The following is a 9,125-nucleotide window of genomic DNA, read 5'->3' as shown; positions in this document are numbered from 1 at the left end:
CCGCCATTAACAACCACATATACACTCACTGGGCTCTTCATTAGGAACACTATATTAATACTGGGTAGGGCCTCCCTTTGCTCTTAAAACAGCCTCAATTCTTCGTGGCATTGATTCCACAAGATGTTTGAAACATTCCTTTGAGATTCTGGTCCATGATGACATGATTGCATCACGCAATACCTATAGATTTTTCAGGTGCACTTTCAAGCTGTGAATCTCCCGTTCTACCACTTCCCAAAGGTGTTCTATTGGATTCAGATCCAGTGACTGGGAAGGCCACTGAAGAAAACTGAAGCACTTACACATGGCCACATTATTATGGGGGTTATACGTCCTGTCATCTATAATTGTCTTATCATTATTCTTATTACTAATTTATTACATGGCCCCAGCATTTTCTTTTTATCTTGTAATTGTTATTATCTATTTATATAGGCAGGCCTGCTATGATTTTAAAATCAACACCTTACTTTGCACTTTCGCCCACGTAGCACTTCTTCTCCTAAAGCATTCACACCCTGATGGTTCAATAGCGCTCCAACAAATTCTTCTTGACTTCCCTCTAGTGTCCATTTTTTGGCAGCAGCACACACAGTCCACCCTTTTCCAAAACATTGGTGAAATGGTAGAAGCAGGCCCCAGGGTAACTGTCAATTTATATGTTGGGGTTGGTGAAAGAAGGAATTTTGTTCAGGTTACAATCCCCCAATATCAGTGTCGGTTTGTGGCCTTCAAAATTCCAATCTGTCACCTTATGTTGTAGTCTGGCTTTGTGTTACCAGGGAGTTTTCGATTTTTCCTTCACACTGGCGTCACCTGTTGATGAAAGGAGGAAAGGTGAGATGACATCATCAGCGTGTATGGAGATGTGACTGTGTAGCTGAAGGGTGCACATGGTTGTTAAAGGGATAGAGATGGCTGCTACAGAGGCCCGAGGTTGACGCCTCGCAGGACGGCAACAGGAAGGACTGCAGGGGGAAGATAAAGACATCAGGAGATTTACGAGAATATGTGTTATGTATTATAATATATTAAGATAATACATCATAATTATCATTATTATAGAATTATAATTATATAATATAATTCCAGGAGATTGTCCCTCTCCTTCTCCTGACTGCACACACACAATCTCTATTTTCATCCTGAGAATGAGTGTGTTCGAGTCAAATTTCTAAGAATGTGTCTTCGATGGAGTGATACTGTCCGTCCACTAGAGGGCAGTCCAATGCAACTCATCTCATCTCATAGGGTCATTCAGATCAACACTCCATTCAAAAGCAAGTGGAGGAAATCAAATAAGCATTACACTATGTATGTGTGGGGGGACATGCAGCGTTCGGCCTGTAGAGGGAGCTACAGGACCGTGGCCAGGGTTGTGTCGGCGAGGCTCCGTTGCACACCTGTTGCAAATGAAGCCTCGTTGACTAGATGCTTAAGATGTGTGTGCCTCTGCTTTTTCAGGAGGTGGGCTGGGAACGAAGGAGCAGGTTCCGAGAGAGAGAGACGACTGGAAAGTCGCTGAACTTTGAAACGGGCTGAAAAGCCAAATTGACCACTGTGCTAATAAACGGGAGCTACATTCCCTCACTACCATACTGCGTCTGCCTCCGTACGAACAAACATTATTACAGTATGTATATGTATTTCTATCATATCTTGCTACAGTGAAAATACTAGGTTTGTAGGTTCGTTTCGTTTGTTTAATCTGGTCCGGGTCCTTATCGTGTAAAAACATTACTCTTCATACTTTTAGACAATATTAAACAATAACAACGTGAGCCCATGGTACTTCTGCACATCTGTATCTGGTGGAAGACCTTGTTGACGAAGATGATGTTGTCCCGCCAGTTGGACAGCGTGCTGCTGTTGGAATGGCTCTTCTCTGTCTCGGCAGGCCTGTTGGGCTCCCCCTCCTCCCCAGTCCTTCTCCTTCCTGAGAATTGCACATAACTTGATTTCTAGATTGGAGTGTTACAATTTCTATTGTGGCTTCTTTTAACAACATAACGAAATAACAAAAACGCTGGAGCGGGGTTAATAACACACAATCCAAGATAGAGAAAAAAGCGGAGATCAAAAGTTAGAATTCAAACCAAAATAGCATTTATTATGCATTAACGTTCAACAAAAATATTCTCTGTGGCTCTTCAATGCCATAAACAAAATATATTGATCCCGAATTGTTTCTTTCAATTTGTGACAATAACTTTTGTTAGTTTGCAGTAGCTTGTGGTGATTGTTTGTGGTCAAAAAGCTGTTCCACTTCCCCGTCTAACTCGGATTCTCTCCAAAAACAGGTGCCGCGGCTTTCCACCAATTAAATAGACACCTCCCATAGCGGACCCAGAATCGAAGAAAAAAAAGAAAAAAAAGAATTCACAGGTTCTTGACAGAACAAAAGCATAGATGTAGAGTAGTAGACCGTACATGAAGAGTTTGACTGTAAGACATGGTTATGGTACAGTATAGCACCGTGCTTTGTTAGTCTACTGGGGTAAGCCAGGGCAGTGAACTCACAGGTCCTCAGGGCCTCCTCTGCGTCAGGTTCCTGGTGGTTGACGGCGATGCCCTGGTGTGACCTCTCCTGGAAGAAGGGTAGTCTGTCTACCAGCTCGCCCTCTAGGAAGGCTCCTTCTTCCACCTCCTCCTCCTCCTTTTCCTCCACCACCACCTCCTTCAAATCTTCCTCCTCTCCCCTATCTGGCAATGGCAACTCTTCCTCCTCCTCTGATTTTGGAATGGATTGGACCCTGTGGGCGGGGCTTGCAGACCCAGAGAGGAAGTGACTTCTTTTTCTAAGGGACACAAAGTTGTTGGTGGAATCTATGTTCTTTCAGAAGTCAGAATTAAAGCTCATACCTTCAGAGAGGCGTTCACAACTTTAAAACATTGTAAAATGTAAAAATCTGTGTACAGTACAATGAATTAATTCAAATGCAGTATTTTCTCTCTGCGCTAAAACACATTTCATTCATGTCAACGTACCGATTGTCTTGTCTTTGTTGACCTTCCAGGAGAGAGGTCCCTCATGCACCATCTTCCTCTTGGTGAGATCCATATTCGACAGGAGAATGTGAATCATCAAATCATCATCAAAACTTCAGTTTCTTCTTTTCTTTTTCTGAACATTTTTGGCTTTTACAGAGTAGAAAACAATCATAATGCCTGTTACAACTCCAGATGACAACTCGTCTACGTCTAGGGGCGGTAGAGGAGTCGCAACAAAAAGGTAGTGCCAAGGACTTATTGCAGGAATTAAACAGGCACAAACCACAGTGTAAACTATATACAATTATTTATTTCCTCTGGGAAAACACAACACAAGACACACGCCAAGGAGAAAAGGGAACTGAGCGGTGCCAAAGCAAAGAAATCATAAACAAAGGTGATGTCCTAAACTAGTGCAATAGTAATCTATACTACCAGGGCTATGCTAAAGTGCTATGCTACACTAGACTAGAACATACATGGGGCGGCACCCACTCCTAACCTGGTGAATTGTAACAGAGATGAGCCTTCGTGTTGGAAATGTAAACCCATGGGTCTCTTACCTATTCACCTTACCCCTATGGCGTACATTTAACAGACAGACAAATATTGAGAAAAAAACTATACGTAAACAATGACGCAAGTATACCAAAAGAGAACTAAATGTAAATAAGTACGTCGGAGGTTTCGAACAACTAAGCAACAGCGAATCGACAGCAAACATAAGCTACGGTACAACTGGGTCGACTCCCGAGGGGAAGGCCAGCGGAGCTTTTAAATGACACGGACAGCCCTCTGATTGGTCAGGAATGGTGATGACTGATTGGGACGAATGGCCAATTGCTGACGGACACCTGAATGTAGAGTGACAGGTCAAGGGAAAAACAGAAGGAAACACAAAACACAACAAGGAAACGCACATGTAGGAGTGGGAACGTAACAATGCCAAACAAGAATACAAGGCTACGGATAACAGACACAAGGGAATAACTTACAGAAATTCAAAATAATCAAACAGGAACCTTAAAGGGAAACTTTCTGATTAGAAGTGAATGGGAGAGTAGTGGAGCGCCTCCTCACCTTGAACTATGAGATCATGGGGTTCTCACTCTGCTTCAGTAAGGACAGGTCTAACCGTCTCTGGTAGTCCTCTAGTCCCTGTAAGGATAGGAACGTGCACACACACACACACTTATGAGCACTGAACAATCACACATGTTGTCCTGTGGTAAATCATGAATCATTATATTACTAACCAAAACATTGAACATACCACAAAAATAATGACAGGTGCTTGCTAATATGCATTCTGACCAACTTGTGCAGCTCAGTGGCATTCTAAACGACCTGCTCCTTCATTTTAAGCATTTAAATCACAGTCCTGGTTGTCCGATCACAAGTATTATCCGATTACCAGTATCAAGTCCTAATTTACGGAAACAAGTAATATGAGATCGGCACACCCCTCATCGGCATGTGACCACCAATGTTGGGTCTAATCAATGGCGTCTATTCACACGGTCCTGGTTACCTGTTTGTTCTCTGCCTCTTTGACGGCCTGGTTAACATAGTTGAGTATCTTCCTGCAGCAGTCTCCTGTCCTCTTCACCTTGTCCCTCTCCTCCATCTCCTCTAGGGGTCAAAAACAACAACCAAACGTCAACCAGTCATCCATCAACTCATCATTAATGTGGGCCGATAAGTGCACTACACCAGAAAGTGAGCAAGTGTTTTGAGCTGGAGGGGGTGGGTTGGGGGGTGTTAGGTAAAGGGGGCGGAGGTGCAAAAAAGGGAGGTGAAAGAGAAAGCAGTTTTAAAAAGACAAGGTTTAAAAAGTGTGCAGGTGAGGCGAAAAACACATAGGGGGCTTGTAGGAGAACCTCACCACAGGAACATACATGTATTGTAGTCGTTGTGAAATCGTAGTAGTCTATGGTACGTGTGTACTTGGCTATGCTCTCAAGCAGTAGAGGATACTTGGTCAGTCTCTGCATCTCCACAGGAATGATGTCCTTCAGCTGCAGTCGGCGACACTGGCGGTTACTCTCGGTTATTCTCCGCCGTACCGTGGTGGGCGGACAGAGAGGCGGTCGAAATCCACATCAACCTGCTCAGACAATAAAACTATAGGACACTGGTTAGAAGACCCTAGCCTACCTAACTTGCGGTTACTTTCCTGATTCAACTTTGTGTCTACCTTCTTGATTCAACTTGCTTTACCTTCCCTGGCTCCCCCTTCCCCCTTCCTCGTTAGCTGCTCCGCCTTTTTCTTGTTGTGACCGTCTAATTGTCACCTCAGATTTCCATCCCCAAACCTTCCAATCTACCTTCCTCGACCCGTTCCGTAACTTCTTTATCTTACCAGCAGCATGGTACAAACAGTTGACCTTTTAAAACATTTTCGAAAACATTTTACTGTATTACTATATGCTGAGTAAAAGTGATTCTTAATTGAAGAGTTTCATGTTTAGGCTCAGACTGATTCATTTCACATTCTAGGGTTCCATATACACTCATACACACATCACACACTCACACATCTTACACACTCACACATAATCATACAAATATAGACACCCACTCATTCTTACATTCTCACACATACAAATACACTCTCAAGCACACATACATACATGCAAATACACACAGTTGTTGGTTATACCTACGTTTGATTCCCAGGGTATAAGACACCAATTGTGATTAGGATATCTCAAGCTGATTCCAAAGCTGCTTCCTAACATATTTCTTTAATCTCACAGTGATATCCTAGATAACCAATAATACAATATTGTTCTCTTTTGACAAATTGCAGAAAAGAGTGAAAATGAAGACATTTTACAATAACCCTAAAAACAATTACTGCAAAAGGAAAGACAAAAGGGAAAATGGAGAAAGGGATTACCATAGTAACTCCAGTAGAAATATTAGAGAATAAAAACCCTCTTTTGAATAACCAAATAAGAGAGATGTCAGAAAAATGGGAAAAACGAACCAGTAAGAATTATACTAAGTGGCCTAAGGAAGGGACATTTGATGTTGCAGTGTGTAAGGAAATGGGAACACTGGTAAAAAAAAAAACACAAACCTTGAGTTAATTCAAAAAAGAGACAGGAGAAAAGAGAGAGAGAAATAGACCTTTAGATTTTAAAATTGTTAAAACAGTAGGATTCTCGGGACAAGCGCAGTTAATTCCAATGGCAACTCCAGTAAGTCTGAAGATAGGAGACAGAGCCCACAACCCTGCCCATACTGATCTCTGACCAGACACCGGTGAATCTCTTGGGGAGGGATGCATTATGCATGCTGGGGATGAAAATATGGTGTTCCCCAGAAGGTGTATATGTAGATAATACGGCAATAAAGACACAAGAAATACCAATAAATGCAAGCGCAAATGTTTACTGGTTAGAGGAAATAAACCATGAAATAGAGCAAACTTGGTTAAAATGGAGAAAATGTATTGAAGCCCAATTGCCAGATGCACGAAAACCACGATTTGACTACCACTGCACAATGCAGTTTGACTCAAATTGCGACTCCTACCAAGAACAAACTAAAAATGTGGTTGTCCCATTAATGTCACAATACATCATAGTGGGAAAACAGGGAGCAGCTATGAAAATAGATGAATCAGAATTTGTACAAAAATGGTATAATATACCTAATGCTGCTCCTCATGTGTCATTAATGGTAAATAAAGGGTATAGAGCAAGAGACTTGGGACCAATGATGAGAACCGCATTAAAAAGTGACTGGAAAAAAACAAGTAACCCATTGGTAAAACATTCTGCAGACAAGGAATTCATAAAAATAATATGTGCCACGCCTATGAATGGTATACCACAGGAAGTAGCCATATTGGTTAAACAACAAGTTCAGATGAAAGAAAAATCAGATAATCAATTGAGCGATGACATGGAAAAACAGATTCCAGAAAGTCTCTGGTCAAAACATGACACTGACGTGGGCTTAGTAAAATCAGCAAGCCCTATAATTATAAGAACAAAACAGGGCAGTGTATTACCAAGAAAAGCCCAATATCCTATGAAACCTGAAGCTGAGGAAGGAATAAGCAAAACAATAGAGGGTTTGATAGCAGCGGGAGTTTTAGAAAGAATAAACAGCCCGTGCAATACCCCCCTTCTTCCAATTCTAAAAGCAGATAAGTCAAAATGGAGATTGGTGCATGACTTAAGAGCAGTAAATGAGGTGGTGCAGGATTGGCCAGCAGAAGTACCAAATCCTCATACACTGTTAACAAATGTTCCTCCGACAGCCAAATACTAGACAGTGATAGATTTATGCTCAGCTTTTTTCAGTGTACCGTTAGCAGAAGAAAGTTGGTACTTGTTTGCATTCACCTACAGAGGACAACAATACACATACACTAGAATACCTCAAGGGTTCAAACATTCGCCTCATGTGTTCAACCAGGTGCTAAAAGCAGATCTAGAAGACCTGGAGATAAACAGCACAGATGATTTGCTCATTTGTTCAACCACATTGGAACAATGTCATGAGGACTCCATAAGAGTTCTCCAAAAATTGGCAAAGGGGGGGCACAAAGTGTCAAAAACTAAATTGCAGTATTGCTTACCTCAGGTTGACTATCTGGGAAGAACTATAGCGCATGGGTCAAAAGCAATATCACCAGGACAATTAGAAGGCATAAGTAAAACACCAAAACCAGTAAATGTGGGCCAAATGATGACATTCTTGGGAATGACAGGATTCAGCGGAGATTGGATAGAGGACTATGCGATAAAAACAGCAGCTCTGAGGGTGCTAATGAAAACAGCGGGTCAGCAGAACTTAAGAGCCCCTTTAATATGGACAACAGAAGCTACAATAGCATTTGAAATGTTGAAAAAAGAAATGCAACGGGCACCAGCATTGGCTGTGCCCGATTATAACAAACCATTCCTATTGTATGTGGCAAACAGAAGGAGTGGGTATGCTTCAGCAGTGTTAGTACAGGAAACGTGTAGTGGTAGGAAAAAGCAAGCGTTAGCCTACTATAGCACCAAACTAGACAGTGTTGCCCAGGGGTACCTGCCCTGTTTTCAGCAGCTATGCACTATGCCTATGAGAAGGCCTCGTCAATCACAACGGGCTACCCAATAACAATATACACACACATCACAAGACAGTGGAACTGTTAGAACAGGGAAGGTTTGTTCTAACACAAGCTAGGAACCTGTCATATTTGTCGTTATTAACATCAGACATCACTATCGAGATGTAGCACAGTAAATCCAGCTGAGTTAATACCACTGGCAGATGAAGGGGAAGAACATGATTGTATAGCACAATCGCTAACATTCACCAGGTTAAGACCAGATTTAGAATCAACACCCTTACTATATGCAGAAGAGACATATTTTGTAGATGGTTCATGTTATAGAGATCATTTAGGAAATCATGCAGGGTACGGCATAGTCAAACAAATAGGGCAGACATTCAGCTGTCCACAACCGTGTTCTGCCCAGTTGGCAGAACTAAGGGCACTGACAGAAGCCTGTAAAATGGGAGAAGGCAAATCAGTGAACATTTTTAATGACTCAGCGTATGCGCATGGAGTCTGTCATCTGTTTGGGGCAGTATGGAAACAGAGAGGCTTTTTGAAAAGTGATGGGTCACCCATACAGCATTGTGAGCAAATTAAGGAACTGATGTCGACTATGATGAAACCAAAACGGTTAGCGATCATCAAATGTCAGGCGCACCAGAAAGGCAATGATTACATTATTCAGGGCAATAATGCTGCTGATGAAGCGGCAAAGCGAGCCTCGAAGTGTGAGGTGGCCGTGTTGGCCCCAATGGTATTAATAGAACCAATAACGCAGCTAGAGGATATAATACGCATGCAACAGATTGCAGGGCCGTATGAGCAATCCATGTGGCTCCAAAGGGGGGCAAAAGGAGACTCTACAGCAGGGGTGGGCAATTAATTTTTACAAGGGGCCACATGAGAAACCTGAATTGTGTCAGAGGGCCACACCAATGATAACTTGAACTTAATTCTGCTCAACTTTCTTCCATTGTAAAATGCACTAAATTATATATTTTGAATAGCTTTACCTTTAATTTCTGTAAAGAAATACTTGGCAGTCCATGTCTTGTTGAAAACA

At 42.1% G+C, this 9,125-nt stretch overlaps 1 long non-coding RNA gene across 1 annotated transcript; it reads right to left on the bottom strand.

Annotated features, from left to right (window-relative positions):
- Positions 1-3,317: 3,317 nt before the first annotated feature.
- On the bottom strand, positions 3,318-6,414 carry LOC310820532. The gene is made up of 4 exons (XR_014554822.1): positions 4,893-6,414; positions 4,526-4,626; positions 4,075-4,152; positions 3,318-3,848 (listed from the first exon to the last, which is right to left on the bottom strand). It is a non-coding gene; the product is annotated as an uncharacterized lncRNA (long non-coding RNA).
- Positions 6,415-9,125: the final 2,711 nt, after the last annotated feature.

Source organism: Argentina silus, assembly GCF_951799395.1.
Source record: "Argentina silus genome assembly, chromosome: 20".
In the NCBI taxonomy this organism is placed as follows: domain Eukaryota; kingdom Metazoa; phylum Chordata; class Actinopteri; order Argentiniformes; family Argentinidae; genus Argentina; species Argentina silus.
This window is presented reverse-complemented; position numbering and strand designations above follow the sequence as displayed.